This window comes from Durio zibethinus, chromosome 4 (assembly GCF_047325235.1).
Source record: "Durio zibethinus cultivar Kanyao isolate XHJ-2024 chromosome 4, ASM4732523v1, whole genome shotgun sequence".
Classification (NCBI taxonomy): domain Eukaryota; kingdom Viridiplantae; phylum Streptophyta; class Magnoliopsida; order Malvales; family Malvaceae; genus Durio; species Durio zibethinus.
Window position 1 is genome coordinate 2,293,783 of NC_143165.1, and position 19,744 is coordinate 2,313,526.

Below are 19,744 nucleotides of genomic sequence, written 5' to 3' on the forward strand. Positions count from 1 at the left end.
ACTATAATGAATGATCCGGTTTTTTCGGGGATTTTTAAATTAATTAAAATAATATTTTAATAATTTACTTAAAAATTTTTATTTTTGTATGTTTTAATTTTTATTATTTATATTAAAATAATTATTATTTGTTAATTGTTAAAATAAAAAATATATAAATTAATTATTTATAAATTGCATAATATAAATACATTTTGCAAATGTAATTTACATAAATTTGCAAATATTATTGGATTATTAAATCCTCATCACGTGTCAATTAAGGAAATTTTTTGTACATTATTTTTATGTATAGCTAGAAAATAGTAAAATACCTCACGGCAATTGTAAGCATAGCAAATTTGACACATTTTTACATATTGTCTTCCTTCTTTTTTTTTCAAATCCTTTTCTTCGACCGAAAAACTCTTTACGTATTCTCAAGTATTTTTCTTTGAGGAGATCTAAAAAAAAATTTAAGAAAAATGTTTGAGATCAAAAGACCTATACAAATAACAAAAGTTGTCCCCTTGATGGTCATGTTATTAATGTTATAAAAATAATTAGAGGGATAACTTAAGAAGAAATGATAATATCTATGCATCCATCCCCGTCTTCCTCTTTGAATCTTTCACCTGCCAAGCTTTCTCAGTTTGACCAAAAAATTCATACCATTGCCAAGCTTTCTCAGTTTGACCAAAAAATTCATACCATAAGGCAAAAGCCATAACTGCTCAAGCAAATAAACAAAGCTCTCAACTTTCTTTCATCCTCCAAAATCGCTCAAATTGAAATTTACATATAGGTTTGTTTCATAAACCTGCCAACTCGTTTTTTTTTTTTTTTTTGGATTGGTATCCTTTTTAAATATTTCTTCTTTCTTTAGGAAATAGGTGAAAAGAGAGAAAGAAAGAGAAAGAGTCGGGAGCAAAGAGGAATGAGGATGGGGAAAAAAGAAAGGGAAATGAGACAAGGGAAGAGGACGATTGTGTCACAGAATGATTAATGGAGAGAAAAAGAGAAAAAATCAAATAAGAAGGTGGAAAGGGAAGAGAGAGGACAAAGGACAATATCTGCCATTGGAGTGGTAGTTTTCTATGATTTTCTCTATTTTTTTCTCTCTTTTATTGTATGTTTTAATTTCTCTGTTGCTCTTAATAATGTTTTTAATTTCTATTTTTTTTTCGCTTGCATGCATGTTTCTTTCTCTTTGTTCATCCACTAATCAGGTCAGCGATCTCGACACTCCGACGCCAACTATCTGATGGTTAGGTTTTTATTTTTAAGTAAATTTTCATGAAAATTTTAATAGGTTCCTTCATAATATTGCAATTATCCAGGAGTTGATTGCTATGACCTATTACGTACGCTTCTTGGTACTAGATCCATACTGAAGTTCTTGAATCTTAATGCTTGATTGCTTGCCAGAAACTAAAAAAGTTGTCCTTTTTTATCATGGGATGAACTGGTGAGTTATGATCTATTAGTTGTTTTTGACTTTGTGTTTAGCCAGACAGGGCAAAGGATTCATTACATTGGTCATTCTCAGGTGAGAAACCATTTAAAAAACTAACTATTACTACTATTCTGGACTCAGGAATTTAAACATTTAATTTCCAACTCATTTCAATTTGATGAATTTGTCCAGCTTTGAACTTTCCTAAAGTCATTAGCAAGCTATTATTTGTATCCAGATGATCATTTGGGCTGACACAATGCAAAAAGCCTTAATGTAATGTATCTATTTTGGTTGACGGAGAACTCTTATAAGTTTGGCATCATTCTCAGAAGGCCATCAGGGTAGATATGCTGAAATCTGCAACCTTTTTAAGCCCACTTGCATACTTAAGCCACGTGAATACTGCACTTGGCGTGGTTGCTGATAAAGCCTTTGTTGGTGAGGTTTGTAAGGAACATTCTCTTCATCATCTGCACCAGTTAATTCAACTTAATAGAATATTAATTGCTTAAAATATTTTATTAGTTTTGGCAATAGATCACTACAATGTTTGGATCAGCAGAATTCAATCTAAAAGGGTGAGAATCAATACCTGAAAACCCATTTTTCTAGATAATATTAGAGAGTGAACCTCATTCTAGCTTTTTTTAGCCAACATTTCATGAAAAATTATTAAAGGCATGCTTTTTTGAAATAGCATTTGTGCTGCTTTGAGCGTTGTTATGATTTTAGTGTACCTGACAATGTAAAAAGTAAAGATAAAAATTTACCTTTAAAGGTGGAAAAGATGTCTATAAATTTATATGAGCAGTATTCCTTTAATAAAATATCTTTGATATGATATAGACATACCAAGGTTGCTATTGAAGTCTTAATGGTTATTTTGTCTTCTTTTATAATACGATAGTTTGATAAATAATTTATTCTGTGTAAATATTCAAATGCTTTGAATAGCCTAATAGTTAAAAGGTGTTTGATGAGAACATAAGGGGCTTGCGTTCGAACCAATTTCTCTCCCCTCCCCCAAATGTACTCGTGGACCAAAAACAAAAAGAATAATGTAAATTAATATTTTATTTTTTTTTCTTTTCTTTTCTTTTTTCCAGTTTAAACTCTAAATTCAAAGCAATCACACACATATATTACAGCTTAATTATGCTCCTGTAGCAAAATGTGGACACTTATCTAATATTTTGTTATTTCTATATTTATATTTTTTTCTCATTTATATTTTATTTGTATATTGCTTATATATTTATTAATATAGTTTTTTGAAATCAAAAGCATGGAATATCTTTACTGTCTCGCAACAATGCACGGACATTTAACTAGTATTTCCTTAAAACAATCCTTCTGAATTTTTTTATTTTTTTATTCATCTTTTTGTTACTTTATCCGTGGATTCTTTTCATATTATTCATATTTTACTTTTTTATTATTTTTGTAATTTTAAATTTTTAATTGATTTTGGTTTCTTTTTTTTTGTTGTTGTTTTTTAATAGCGTAATTCCTGAAAAAAAATTGGCCAACTATATCTTTGTGTTTTTTGTTATTATTTGAGAGAACATTTGGTTCGTAAATTTTTAGATTTTGAGAAGTAAAATGATTTAAGGGAGAATATGATATTTAAGAAAAATGTGTGACTTTGAGTTTTATTAACTTAAATAATATAAAATTTTATTATTTGGTTTACGAGAATATAAAATTATCTAATAAAATTTTTTACTATATCATCTTTGATAATATATAATAAACAATTATATTTAAATTACTTATTTATTTAATATATTAAATAAATAAATAATTTATATATTAAATTATTAAACAAAAATGTTAAATGAACCATGTTTCTTTTACGTAAACGTAATCCATTGCTATGACGGATTACATTTACATAAGAAATCATAATCTATTACTGCAATAGACTACGCTTATTTAAATGATTTGCATTTGATTTAGAATCCCTTGTATCGTAGAAAGAGCAAGTTCAAAAGCCTTTTGCAATGATGGTATCGGGAGGGACAGTGAATGGTACACAACTAAGTACCGAAAACTTCCTTAAAAGACTACTATTAAACATAGGAGTAATAGACTCCGTTTACATTGATTAAACGTAGTCTTTATCATTTTTAATTGACTTTGGCTTTTATCACATGTGAGATATAGATGATGTTTTATTATTAATAAACGTAGTTAATATTAAAAAAATGACTTTTTTCAATAAAACTTTGCCTTTTTTAAAACTTTATTTTTTATTTGTTAGAAGCAAAAATATTTTCTAATCTAAATTTTTTTTATAATATATTCTCGACAAAAATCACTTCTTGATGTTAAAAATGTAGTCAATAGTAAAAAGATAATGTTTTTATTTTAGAAACGTGATCTCTCTTAGGTATTTTAATAGTAGTGTATCTTTGTTTAAAATATAAACTAAAATTTAGTTTTATTAATTATTATCTTTTTTTATATAAAACGTAGTTAAAATTAAAATAAATTTTTTGATTTATACTGACTCTACTAATAATAACTACATTTTTATTTTAAAATGTTATGTTTTATTAATTACTACGTTTCAATACTAAAAAACTTTATTGATATTGAAAATATAAAAATTATATTATTATTATTTTTATGATCAATTACATTTTATATGTTAAAATTGCAATGCTTTTGAAACTAAAATAATTTAAGATTCTAATTTTGAAACAATTTATTGTCATTTTCTTTTAAAAACAGTGTTTTTATTATAATTAATTTTTTTCATAACATATTATAACATATGACTACGTTTCCAATATAATAATGTTGTGAAAATTAAATTTTTTATTTATTAAGATTTTATTTTATATAAGATCAATTACATTTATAATTTAAAAACATTATCTTTTTGAAACTTTTTTAATTGAAAACAAATATTTAAATTTATAAAAATTTAAATACACATTATTATTGTTAGGTGTTTAATTGTGTGATTAAGAATGCAATTCTATCCAATTGAATGATTAGGAATGCAATTTTATCTAATTGTATGACTAGGAATGAGCTTTACATGTTGGAATGAGTCTTGATTTATTATGCAATTATGCTGATTTTTAAGGGTAAAATAGACTATAAAAAATTATTATTGAGGTAGAAAGTGGGACAAATTTTACATTCCATTAGAAATCTTAAAAAACCTTAAGAAAATGTGAGTTTTTGATTCAAAATTATCACTTTATTTTTTTGATATTGTTGGTAATTTAAAAAAAAAATTAGGAATTAGATTTTGTGAGGTAAACTAAAAAATCAAATTACGAAAAGTAAGATTTCGACCAATAATCTAACTTTCTCCTGTACCAAATGCCCCTTTCGACTATTATAATGTTTTCCTTTTCTTTTAGATATTTTGTAATTTGAGATTTTTGTTTATGTTTTTAGTCTCTTGATTGTTGATTTCTTTTTGTGTTTTTCTCCTCTTTTTGCTAAGTTTTTGGAAATTTTAAAAAATAAGTTTGGATTTGTTGATGGGAACCTTTTTTTTTTAAAAAAAAGATTTTAGAAAAATTAGATCTAAACCTTTTTAATATTTTTTAAAAAATCCTGATCAATTTCTTTTGTTGAATGTTTTCTAGATTAAAAACTAACTCATAAATGAATTATTTTACTTTGTTCTTAATTTTTTATTTTTTATGGTGTGGAATTTGTTGATGATTTTGGTTATTTGGAATGGATTTTCTTTATTGCGTTCATATTCTACATCTTGGTGATGATTCTTTCCATAAAATTTATTTTTGCTTTTTTTAGATGATAAATTCTTTGATATATTGTTGATTTTGGGTGTTTCCAATTTCTTAAATCATTGGGTTTAGACGGAAACAAGTTTTGTAGGCCGCCAGTTGGAATTAGCAGTCTTTCTAGGTTATTGGAACTAGGTTTAAATGATTGCACGAACCTTCAATCAATTCCGGAGCTTCCTCCAAATTTACAAGTCTTCCTAGCAAAACGGTGCACATCAATCTCTAGATACCCAAACCTATTCAACATAGGTGCGAAGATTGTGCATCTCGCAATAACGAATTGCCTTGAAACGGTGGACACGTGGGATCTTCGTCATCTCGCACACTCAACGACCCTCTTGAGATGGTCACGTTCGCAAAAGGTCCTCTCTCTCTCTCTCTCTCTCTCTCTCTCTCTCTCTCTCTCTCTCTCTCTCTTGTTAAATTGTTAATATTCATAACAGGGATTTCATTGAAACAGGGGGGTTTTATGCCCAAGCCTAAGCATTTAGAAGCTTGCATCCCGGCTAGAGAAGTGCCAGGTTGGTTCAACTATAAAGAAATGGGATCTTCAGTATTGTTTCGTGTTCCTACACTCTCAACTGGTGAAATGCGAGCTATGATTGTGTGCGTTGTTTATTCGATCAAAGATGAGCATAATGGAAGTATTGATGAATATCTTACCATACATTTTAAAAATAAAACCAAGGTCTATGAGACTTTCGATGGGTCTTTCGATGATATTTGTGATAGTAAGATAGGTCAAGACCATACCTGGTTATGTTATATAACAGCCCGTGGCTTTGTGAGCCTAAAATGGGATGAAGGAGATGAAGTTGAAGTTTTAGTTGAGGCGCATTGTGGGATTCTCGTCAAGCAATGTGGTGTCCATTTACCAAATATTCGTCATGAATGAGGTAGAGGTATAACCGGATTAATATAAAGTTGATTGCCACAGCACTGTTCCAAAAATATTTTGAAGTTTCACTTTCACGTTTTATCATTTGTGGGTTTTGATCTAACATTACGTTGAATTTATTTAATTATATACAGGTTTATAGGTTCGTCTATTCCAAGAAGGCAACGCGTGAAGAAAAAATAGGGTGGGATTAATATATTCGGTACAAGCACTAATCAATTGAGTAGAGCGTTTTTTATATTTAACAAAAAAATTGTTTCAACAATTTGAGAGAAAACTCTTTAATAGTTAAACTTTGTAATGATGGTGGTACATGTAAGACTGAGCATTTTCTTTCAAATTGAGCTTGTCATTTTTCACTAACTTAACAACAATGCTTCACCGCAGGTTATTTGGACTGATTCGATTGAAGGAGAGTGAAGTGTGGCTGCTATTAGAAAATTAAATTTTGTTTATTTTATTAAGATTTAAAATTGCTTGGATTTTTTTATTTTATTTTCACTTTTGTTGTATAAAATTTGATGGATTTTATTTGATTTCTCTAATGTTGTTTTTTGTTTTATTTTAATCTAATTTAGAGTATATTTAAATGGATGGTGAAATTAATTTTTACAATAATAAAAAAAAATCACGGTGACGATAAAATTAAATACTTTTGATGATGATTTTAGATTTCCAACCAAACCTATTTTTATTGAAACTATAATGAATGATCCGGTTTTTCCGGGGATTTTTAAATTAATTAAAATAATATTTTAATAATTTACTTAAAAAATTTTATTTTTGTATGTTTTAATTTTTATTATTTATATTAAAATAATTATTATTTGTTAATTGTTAAAATAAAAAATATATAAATTAATTATTTATAAATTGCATAATATAAATACATTTTGCAAATGTAATTTACATAAATTTGCAAATACTATTGGATTATTAAATCCTCATCACGTGTCAATTAAGGAAATTTTTTGTACATTATTTTTATGTATAGCTAGAAAATAGTAAAATACCTCACGGTAATTGTAAGCATAGCAAATTTGACACATTTTTACATATTGTCTTCCTTTTCTTTTCTTTTTTTTTTTTCAAATCTTTTTCTTCGACTGAAAAACTCTTTACGTCTTCTCAAATATTTTAATTTGAGGAGATCTAAAAAAAAATTTAAGAAAAATGTTTGAGATCGAAAGACCTATACAAATATCAAAAGTAGTCCCCTAGATGGTCATGTCATTACTGTTATAAAAATAATTAGAGGGATAACTTGAGAAGAAATGATAATATCTATGCATCCATCCCCGTCTTCTTCTTTCAATCTTTCACCTGCCAAGCTTTCTCAGTTTGACCAAAAAATTCATACCATAAGGCAAAAGCCACAACTGCTCAAGCAAATAAACAAAGCTCTCAACTTTCTTTCATCCTCCAAAACCCCAAAAACCAAAATTTCCACAAAAAATGCAATGACCCAAATCCAAAATCGCTCAAATTGAAATTTACATATAGGTTTGTTTCATAAACCTGCCAACTCGTTTTTTTTTTTTTTTTTGGATTGGTATCCTTTTTAAATATTTCTTCTTTCTTTCGGAAATAGGTGAAAAGAGAGAAAGAAAGAGAAAGAGTCGGGAGCAAAGAGGAATTAGGATGGGGAAAAAAGAAAGGGAAATGAGACAAGGGAAGAGGACGATTGTGTCACAGAATGATTAATGGAGAGAAAAAGAGAAAAAATCAAATAAGAAGGTGGAAAGGGAAGAGAGAGGACAAAGGACAATATCTGCCATCGGAGTGGTAGTTTTCTATGATTTTCTCTATTTTTTTCTCTCTTTTATTGTATGTTTTAATTTCTCTGTTGCTCTTAATAATGTTTTTAATTTCTATTTTTTTTTTCGCTTGCATGCATGTTTCTTTCTCTTTGTTCATCCACTAATCAGGTCAGCGATCTCGACACTCCGACGCCAACTATCTGATGGTTAGGTTTTTATTTTTAAGTAAATTTTCATGAAAATTTTAATAGGTTCCTTCATAATATTGCAATTATCCAGGAGTTGATTGCTATGACCTATTACGTACGCTTCTTGGTACTAGATCCATACTGAAGTTCTTGAATCTTAATGCTTGATTGCTTGCCAGAAACTAAAAAAGTTGTCCTTTTTTATCATGGGATGAACTGGTGAGTTATGATCTATTAGTTGTTTTTGACTTTGTGTTTAGCCAGACAGGGCAAAGGATTCATTACATTGGTCATTCTCAGGTGAGAAACCATTTAAAAAACTAACTATTACTACTATTCTGGACTCAGGAATTTAAACATTTAATTTCCAACTCATTTCAATTTGATGAATTTGTCCAGCTTTGAACTTTCCTAAAGTCATTAGCAAGCTATTATTTGTATCCAGATGATCATTTGGGCTGACACAATTCAAAAAGCCTTAATGTAATGTATCTATTTTGGTTGACGGAGAACTCTTATAAGTTTGGCATCATTCTCAGAAGGCCATCAGGGTAGATATGCTGAAATCTGCAACCTTTTTAAGCCTACTTGCATACTTAAGCCACGTGAAATACTGCACTTGGCGTGGTTGCTGATAAAGCCTTTGTTGGTGAGGTTTGTAAGGAACATTCTCTTCATCATCTGTACCAGTTAATTCAACTTAATAGAATATTAATTGCTTAAAATATTTTATTAGTTTTGGCAATAGATCACTACAATGTTTGGATCAGCAGAATTCAATCTAAAATGGTGAGAATCAATACCTGAAAACCTATTTTTCTAGATAATATTAGAAAGTGAACCTCATTCTAGCCTTTTTTAGCCAACATTTCATGAAAAATTATGAAAAGTTTTTTAACATTTTAGTTTTACCTTAGATAATCCTTCAACAACCTTTTTTTAGGCATCTTCAATTATTGGCGTCTCATATCTGTTCTTTTGTTTCTATTTCATATCATAAGTAGATAGCTTTGATTCTTCAATAAGCAAGAGCCAAGCTAGATGAAAAATGAATATAGTCTACTATATTTCTCCGAGGAACAAATATCATATCCTGCAGATGATGTTACTAAGATAACCATTTATATCATTGTGGATTTCTTCTTTTTTTTTTCTCATTATAAATAAAAATAACCTTTCTTAAGATCATAGAAGCGTTAATATTGTAAAAGCACAAAGAGTTTATCCTGGAAGTCTAGCATCTTATGGCAATATAAATTTTTGTTTGTTTGAAATAATGTATTCTCTTTATTGAAGTTGCATAATTAAGGATCAAATAACTTCAAAACACTATTTTGTTTAATGAGTATCAAATCATTTTTTTTCATGTTAAATTCTATATGTTTCTAGAATAAATTTATTTTACTGCTTATTGAATATTAAGTACAAAGATCTTTCTCGGTAATTTTGGTTGCCAAGAACCTTTTAGCTTGGTTGCTTTGAAACTGATGAAATTTACTGGAGTAAAAAATTTTGAGTTTATGTTTCTTGGATGTTGAATTTGTTTTTGTATCTTTGCTTCGATTGCTCCCCCAAATGGATAATTCTAATAAGTTTCTTACATTGATATAACTTGCCAGGCCTTTATCTTTATTTGTAACAAGCATCAATAGTTTGTAGTACTGGATTTGATGGTGTGAACCAAAAAAGATTAATTATCTCTTTCTTTTTCCTCTTAATTGATGCAATTAATTATCTTTGGTGGATGCAAATGAACTAGAAGCCAAGTTTTGGGAGTTCATTTTCCAATTTCCCTATATCTTGATTATGACTTATGTTATGGGTTGCTGCAAGGGAATCATGAGTGCATTATATGGTTTAAACTACAATTCTTTTTTGGGGTAACATAAAGATAGTTGAGCCTTTTGAATTCCTTGATTGAAAGCATAACTTATTAAAACATTGCTAGTAATGTTAAAACCTTGACTGTATGAATTTAAATTTGCTTTGTAAGGCCTTCTACTTCATTGTATTTGGATTATTCTGTTTCTATATTTAGGTGCATTGACATGGTAGAGTAGTTGTGTTAGAAGTGTGGTCTAGAAGCATTGAGGTTGGATCCTGAAAACTTGGGAGGTAAGAGATATGTCTAATTTGATTATGACAAAGAATTTATGATAATAGTTTTTTTAGTTAGCCATTTAAACGCGTAGATGTTATGAGCTCGGAGCTTAAGTCTTAGTCCTTGACATAGATCCATAACATAGCTAGAACTTTTATTGATCTACTCGAGCATATTTGTAGAAGATATTAAACGCATGCTTTTTTGAAATAGCATTCGTGCTGCTTTGAGCGTTGTTATGATTTTGGTGTACCTGACAATGTAAAAAGTAAAGATAAAAATTTACCTTTAAAGGTGGAAAAGATGTCTATAAATTTATATAAGCAGTATTCCTTTAATAAAATATCTTTGATATGATATAGACATACCAAGGTTGCTATTGAAGTCTTAATGGTTATTTTGTCTTCTTTTATACTACGATAGTTTGATAAATAATTTATTCTGTGTAAATATTCAAATGCTTTGAATAGCCTAATAGTTAAAAGGTGTTTGATGAGAACATAAGTGGCTTGCGTTCGAACCAAGCTCTCTTCCCTCCCCCAAATGTACTCGTGGACCAAAAACAAAAAGAATAATGTAAATTAATATTTTATTTCTCTTCTTTTTTTTTTTTTTTTCAGTTTAAACTCTAAATTCAAAGCAATCACACACATATATTACATCTTAATTATGCTCCTGTAGCAAAATGTGGACACTTATCTAATATTTTGTTATTTCTATATTTATATTTTTTCTCATTTATATTTTATTTGTATATTGCTTATATATTTATTAATATAGTTTTTTGAAATCAAAAGCATGGAATATCTTTACTGTCTCGCAACAATGCACGGACATTTAACTAGAATTTCCTTAAAACAATCCTTCTGAATTTTTTTATTTTTTTATTCATCTTTTTGTTACTTTATCCGTGGATTCTTTTCATATTATTCATATTTTACTTTTTTATTATTTTTGTAATTTTAAATTTTTAATTGATTTTGGTTTCTTTTTTTTTTTTTGTTTTTTAATAGCTTAATTCCTGAAAAAAATTGGCCAACTATATCTTTGTGTTTTTTGTAATTATTTGAGAGAACATTTTGTTCGTAAATTTTTAGATTTTAAGAAGTAAAATGATTTAAGGGAGAATATGATATTTAAGAAAAATGTGTGATATTGAGTTTTATTAACTTAGAGAATGTAAAATTTTATTATTTGGTTCACGAGAATATAAAATTATCTAATAAAATTTTTTACTATATCATCTTTAATAATATATAATAAACAATTATATTTAAATTACTTATTTATTTAATATATTAAATAAATAAATAATTTATATATTAAATTATTAAACAAAAATGTTAAATGAACCATGTTTCTTTTACGTAAACGTAATCGATTATTATGACAGATTACATTTACATAAGAAATCACTATTACTGCAATCGACTACGCTTATTTAAATGATTTGCATTTGATTTAGAATCCCTTGTATCGTAGAAAGAGCAAGTTCAAAAGCCTTTTGCAATGATGGTATCGGGAGGGACAGTGAATGGTACACAACTAAGTACCGAAAACTTCCTTAAAAGACTACTATTAAACATAGGAGTAATAGACTCCGTTTACATTGATTAAACGTAGTCTTTATCATTTTTAATTGACTTTGGCTTTTATCACATGTGAGATATAGATGATGTTTTATTATTAATAAACATAGTTAATATTAAAAAAATGACTTTTTTCAATAAAACTTTGCCTTTTTTAAAAATTTATTTTTTATTTGTTAGAAGCAAAAATATTTTCTAATCTAAAATTTTTTTATAATATATTCTCGACAAAAATCACTTTTTGATGTTAAAAATGTAGTCAATAGTAAAAAGATAATGTTTTTATTTTAGAAACGTGATCTCTCTTAGGTATTTTAATAGTAGTGTATCTTTGTTTAAAATATAAACTAAAATTTAGTTTTATTAATTATTATCTTTTTTATATAAAACGTAGTTAAAATTAAAATAAATGTTTTGATTTATACTGACTCTACTAATAATAACTACATTTTTATTTAAAAATATTATGTTTTATTAATTACTACGTTTCAATACTAAAAAACTTTATTGATATTGAAAATATAAAAATTATATTATTATTATTTTTATGATCAATTACATTTTATATGTTAAAATTGCAATGCTTTTGAAACTAAAATAATTTAAGATTCTAATTTTGAAACAATTTATTGTCATTTTCTTTTAAAAACAATGTTTTTATTATAATTAATTTTTTAATAACATATTATAACATATGACTACGTTTCCAATATAATAATGTTGTGAAAATTAAATTTTTTATTTATTAAGATTTTATTTTATATAAGATCAATTACATTTATAATTTAAAAACATTATCTTTTTGAAACTTTTTTAATTGAAAACAAATATTTAAATTTATAAAAATTTAAATACACATTATTATTGTTAGGTGTTTAATTGTGTGATTAAGAATGCAATTCTATCCAATTGAATGATTAGGAATGCAATTTTATCTAATTGTATGACTAGGAATGAGCTTTACATGTTGGAATGAGTCTTGATTTATTATGCAATTATGCTGATTTTTAAGGGTAAAATAGACTATAAAAAATTATTATTGAGGTAGAAAGTGGGACAAATTTTACATTCCATTAGAAATCTTAAAAAACCTTAAGAAAATGTGAGTTTTTGATTCAAAATTATCACTTTATTTTTTTGATATTGTTGGTAATTTAAAAAAAAAATTAGGAATTAGATTTTGTGAGGTAAACTAAAAAATCAAATTACGAAAAGTAAGATTTCGACCAATAATCTAACTTTCTCTTGTCCCAAATGCCCCTTTCGACTATTATATTGTTTTCCTTTTTTTTTTTAGATATTTTGTAATTTGAGATTTTTGTTTATGCTTTTAGTCTCTTGATTGTTGATTTCTTTTTGTGTTTTTCTCCTCTTTTTGCTAAGTTTTTTGAAATTTTAAAAAATAAGTTTGGATTTGTTGATGGGAACCTTTTTTTTTTTAAAAAAAAAATAGATTTTAGAAAAATTAGATCTAAACCTTTTTAATATTTTTTTTAAAAATCCGGATCAATTTCTTCTGTTGAATGTTTTCTAGAATAAAAACTAACTCATAAATGAATTATTTTACTTTGTTCTTAATTTTTTATTTTTTATGGTGTGGAATTTGTTGATGATTTTGGTTATTTGGAATGGATTTTCTTTATTGCGTTCATATTCTACATCTTGGTGATGATTCTTTCCATGAAATTTATTTTTGTTTTTTTTAGATGAGAAATTCTTTGATATATTGTCAATGGAGTTTTTTTAATTTCATAAATAAAGTTAATGGTGTGATACATGTCCCATTTGTAATTAATTTTTTTATTTTTTAAATATGTGTTAAGGGATATATGTTATTTTGTTAACTTTAAAAAATCTGTCGAAAGTGTATTTGATAATTTTTCTTTTTAGATAATTTTTTGTAATTTTTTATTTTCTTTTGTTGATTTATATTTTTTCATTTATTTTATTAATTATTAGTTATATATTTTTAATTATTATATATTATTTTCTCTATTTGCTAAAATTTTTTGGAAGATTATAATCATTATCTTCTCTAACAACCCAAATAAAAATTTTTTAGGCCAAAACAATTCATATATATTAAAAGTAATAAAAAAAATCAATTAGTTAATTATTACACAACACGTGGTGCAAAATTGGAGAACTTGACAAACATTAATTTGGAAATTGCTTTCTATATACTAAAACTATAGTCATGCATTACCTCGAGTCAAATTTTTTTTTTTTGGTTTTGTCATCTGTATTTATTATATTTTTTTGAAAAATTTATTTAATAAAAAAGAAATTTAAAAAAATAAATGGGAATAACACATGAATACATTAATTGACTCTCTTTACTCATAAAATTTATCTAATTAAAATAAAATTTTAAAAACCAAAAGATTGAAAAATATGAAAAGATAAAATGAAAGTTTTGAAAAAAAATAAAAAAATAAAATAAAAAATGTATAAATATGTTTTTTTTTTTTTATGAATGGATGGACGGTTTACTTTTTAATTATGTATAAATATAGTATTTTTTAACTTGAAATATTAAATAATAACTTTATTAATATAATACATGTATAAATATAAAATTAAATAAAATAATATAAAGTGCAATTTAATATATAGTGAGTCAAAATAAAATATCATAAATTCGCTTCTGACTTAACTTTAATTTTGGAGACAAAGCAATGATTCGATCCCTAATAAAAATTTATATATTGGATCTAGATGCATTGAAACTCTTGAATATTGATTGTTTTATTACACATACCTTAATTTATATTCATTTAATAAAATTATTTATCGATTTATTTTGTTTTAAATTATCTTATTAAAATAAATCAAAAAGACAAAAAAAATGAAATAAAGTACTACTTTGCATATTCATTTGTTTTCTTTTTTAAATTATCTAATTGTAAAAAAAAAAATAGAAAGAAGAAAAAAATAGAAGAAAGGACGAAAAGGCATAAAAAAAAAGAAAAGAAAAAAGTCAGGTTGGCATGCGACATTAATGATGATAAGTTTTTATTACAAAAATTTATATCTTTTGTTTTTACTTTTAATTTACTTTTTTTTTTTATCTTTTATCTTTTTTATATTAATAATTTTTTGAGATACCCCTTTTGTTTTTTATGTAGGGTCAATTTGATACCATTGATTAAAAATATCTTTGTCTAATATTATTTTCTTATGCGCTAAAACTAAAAAAGAAAAAAGAAAGGCTTGAAAGAAAAGAGACAAAAATCAAATCAAATTGCCATATTGAAACGTCTGTTAATATTTTTTAAAAATTATCTAATCACACGAAAAATACAATAAAAACAAAAGAAATAAATTTTAATCAATAACGTAAAATTTGTCATAAACATAAAAAAAAATATTCAAATATTTATTAAATATTTAAAAAGAAAAAACAAATAAAATAAAATAAAATAATAAAAGGCTAAAAGCCAAAAAAATAAAGTTGTGTTGGCAAGCGATATCAATAATGAAAAGTTTAAAAAAATTATATAATGAATTTTTTAAAAAAAACTAAAAAAAGAAAAATAAAAAATAAAAAATAAATCCAGATGTGACATCTATACATTCGTTAGTATCCATTTCTCAAAAAAAAATTATCAAATTAAAAAATAATGAAAAAATATAGATTTTTAATAATAATATTAAATGGGCCTAACGTAAATAAAATTTTAAATTTTTTACAAATAAAAATGGAAAAAATGTGAATAGAAAAAAATCATAAAAAAAGAGAAAAAATATCAAATGGGTTAATGCGTAATATATTATTCATATTAAGTGAGTCCCTTAAAAAATAAAATTAAAAAATTATTAATTAAATATATGAAAAATAAAAAGAGTAAAAGTAAAAAACTGACAAGAATATGTGTTATATAATTGGTATCAAGTAGGTCAAATTCAAAAGAAAATACAAAAAATATTTATTAAGTTTTTTTATAAAAAATTGGTATCAATTGGGTGCGACAAAAAATTAAAAATGATTATTAAATATTTAAAAAATTAAAAAATACACATGAGACTCAAGCAATAAAAGAAAAAAAATTAAGAAAAAAAAAGAAAAACTAAGTTTTATTAAAAAATTAATATAAAAAATGTATTCCTCTAAAAAGTTAGTCCTACAACATGTAAATTAAAAAAATTATGAAAATAAATTAAAAATAAAAGAAAAACTGTGGGTCTCACTAATAAAAACAAAAAAAATTTAAAAAGGAAAACCTATGGAAAAAATAAAAAATTTGAAATTTGGAAAAAAAATGAAAGTGGGTTCTACTAAAAATCAAAGTGGGCTGACCACATAAAATGTCACAAAAAAAATGATGGTGGGTTTTTTTGTTTTATCTGGATAGCTCTCTCTTTCTTTTTAATCACTAATCTTTTTTTAATTTTCTATATGTAATATGGATTGCCGAATATCAAATAGAACAATCATTCGTCGAGAAATATTAAATATGTTTGAGCTTTTCCATTCTTTGGTTTTGAACTGTGAATCTTAGATCATATCTAATTACTCTTAAAATTCAAATATAAACCTCATCTTCCATCTGATCAAGTGAAACCCTTAAACAAATTTGAAGATGATGGAAGTAAGCAATCTTGTTTGGTGAACAGGTACTTGTCAAAAGAGGAAAAAAAGAGAAAGTGGTAGTAAAATATCTAATATTTTCATGTCGTCTAGCTATAGTAGCTTCACCAGGAACACGAGGAAGCGGCGTGGTTATTAATTATTATTTTTTATATTAGTTAAATATTTGTTGAAAATTGAAATCTTTTTATTTTTTGGCCAAAACAATCTGTGTATATTAAAAATAATTTAGAGAAACTTATTTTAAAAATTAAAAAAATTGATGAACTAATTATTGCACGACATATGGTGCAAAATTGGAGCACTTGACAAACATAATTACTTTAGAGCTACATTCTCAAGGCAAAAACCATCCTTTGTTCATAGATACTTTTATAAATATTTTTATGGATATTTAGTTTGAGGGAAAGTAAGATTTTTTTTTGAAATTTTATTTTTTATAATTTAATTTTTTAATTTAGTTCATGAAATATGATTTTTGAAAATTTTTTAATATTCCCAACAATATAAAAAATGAGAAAAAAAGAAGAATAAAAAACTCTTATTCCTTGAGGATTTTAGACCTGGAGGAAAAGTACAAAATTTGCTCCATTTGTCATCAACTACATTTTCAAGACTATATTATCTTTTTTAATTTTCTAAATTTACAAAATAAATGTGATTTTAAAATAAAACAAAAATGAGTATTGCATTTTTAAAATAAAAACATAGTGAATATTGTTATTACATTTCCAAAATTCTAAAATTTTAATAAGGTCGCACTTTTAAGATAAAAATATAGTAAATATTGAAACTAAATTTTAAAAATTTTGAAAATTTAACAAAAATTATTTATTTAAGATAAAAAATGTAATGGATGTTGAAAATATTTTTACTTAATATTTTACATATAAAATTTAAAATATATTTAGTTAATATTATTATATATAAAATTTGTTTTGGGATCCCAAGAGGGAGATTTACCATCCCTTTCCAACTCTATGTCGATTTTATCATGAAGGTCAATTTGGATATTTTTTCTACGTAAAAACAATTAATATTAAAATAGTAATTAAGATTGTAAAATTATTTTTGTTGTAAATATGAAAAAAATTATTTTTTAAAATTTTTAATTTCAACAAAGACAATATGTTATTCACGTCTAATGTATTATGAATCTCAAGAATTCCCTTAACTGCTAAATCAAATGCATCGTCGAGAGTCTCTAATCTAGATCTCAGATTTACAAAACAACTCTTGGAATTAGACTTATAACGTCCTTTCTCAAGGCCAATATTCTATCTTTTGATATTCCGAGCAAATTGAGGTTGATTTTCCAATTGCCTAAATCCTTTACTCGTATATACACTGAGTATTTAATATAATTTTCGGTCAATGCCATGTATATTGGGCATATACAATACCTAGATGGAAAAATACTGGAATGCACCCTGCCAAAACCGAGTCAAAAATTGATCTCCTTGTGTATGAATCCCTTGGGGGCCGCAAGCAAAAGATTGAGTTTTGAAAAAAAAAAAAAAAAAACTCATTTCATTAATTGGATTATCATAATTTGTTGCACCATAATTACAATCCAGCAACTTTCACTGATTCTTTGAAGCTAAGCATTGGTCTATAATCTTGCACCGGATAGAATTCTGGTATTTAGGCCTAGGTGCACTTGCAAAGGACAAGAGATAACACAGCTTTCGCGCCTTCTTATTTTGTCCTGGCACTGAAAAACCTCACTGTCCTTTGAAGGATGGAGCATGTTGGGTAGAGAATTGCATAATCATTATTCTAGGAACTTGATTCTATTGACGACATTGACTTTATTCCAATCGAATTGACTATCTGTTTGTCTTCTGAAATCCTAAGCAATCCTTTCAGCAACTAGCTAATGATCTCTACCCCGTATTCTTTTTCATTTAGGCTTTTCTGCTAGCCATTTAATAAGACTAAGGGAAGCACAGTCTCTCACTGAAATGTTGAAACCCCAAATATACATGCTCGTATCCAGACCAGCATAAAACGGTACCAAAAACTACAGATGCTATCGATGAATCATTGGTTAAACATTCATAGTTTTTCATCTTGTTGTGGAAGATGGCTTCTAACAAGAATTGATTTGTTAAAAACCAGCTACTATTCAGCAAAACATTTTCAGGGTTTTCAATTTGAGGACCAAAACCCAAGTTCTCTAAGTACGGACACATGTTTTTATCAGTTTCCCTAGTAAGCAACTAACAATTCTTGACCAAATCCTTATTAAATCTACTAGGAAGATCATGAACGAATATATATATTCCCAAAGAGGAATCCACCTCAATTTCCACTTTCAATTCTTTTTGTCTGTTAGCTTTTTGTTGGCTTTATCAGTTTGTTCACCATTACATTGACAGGTGGGCTATTAGGCAATGGAGAAATGGCATTATTAGAAATTTCAGTGAAATCATGGGAAAGAGAATTTTTGGTGCTAATTGCATTTGCATGATTATTATCCAAAACAGTGACCCTAGTGTTTCCACGAGCTATAGTTGAGTAATCAAAGCTAAGCAACCCAAAACAAAAAACCAAAAAGACAAGTAAAACAAACCAGGCTTGATTGTTGCAGCACTTAGCTGTGGTGAGGTTTTCCATCTTCCCTAGTTAGACTTCTTTCCTCTGCAACTTCCAAAAACTACAACTAGAAATAGGTGGAGAAATGGAGAGAGTTTTATGAACTGCATAAAAACAAGTGAGGATCAGTGGTTTGCTTTTAGTGGAAGCCTTTTTTCCTTGATCTGGGGCTTAATGTATTGAGGTGAAAGTGCAGGGGATTCCACTGCCATTTAATTCTTGCATTGGACAAAATGAGTTTTAAAGTGTCTAGATTTATGGAAAACTCAACTGACTGAGGGAGCTAACGTTCATTACTTTGTAGGGAGATTAAAGATAAGTAAAGTGGGCTACCATCCCTTTGTTTTCTCTCACCATATCTTAAAAAATAAGTTATGGTACAAGGATTTGATTTCCTGATAAGTATTTACAAATTTTGACGTAATTTAATCATAATTATAGAATTTTAATTGAAATTAAATTTAATAATATAGAAAATTATATTTGTTTAATTAAAATGTTTATACCAAAATTATCAATTTATTTTGAGCATAAATTTTATGATTTTATCAACATTTTGTAATAATTGTGAAATCAAATTTATGAGATCAAAATTCTTTAAAAAATAATTTTTTATGTAAAACAGGTCAAAATTTAGGGATAAAAAAAGAGGTTCAAACTTGTAGTTATTAGGATTTGAATCATAAATCTATTAAATGCTATCTCTTAAAGGTGATTTTATGAATTAATTTAATTAATATTCAAGTTCAAAAAAAAATTTTTTAAGAACAAAAAATTGGATTCTTTTATTTATGTGAAAGTTAAA

At 26.1% G+C, this 19,744-nt stretch overlaps 1 pseudogene; it reads right to left on the reverse strand.

The window, feature by feature from the left end:
* Positions 1-8,595: 8,595 nt before the first annotated feature.
* Positions 8,596-19,071, reverse strand: LOC111287772 (putative xyloglucan galactosyltransferase GT14; annotated as a pseudogene).
* Between the last annotated feature and the right edge of the window lie 673 nt (positions 19,072-19,744).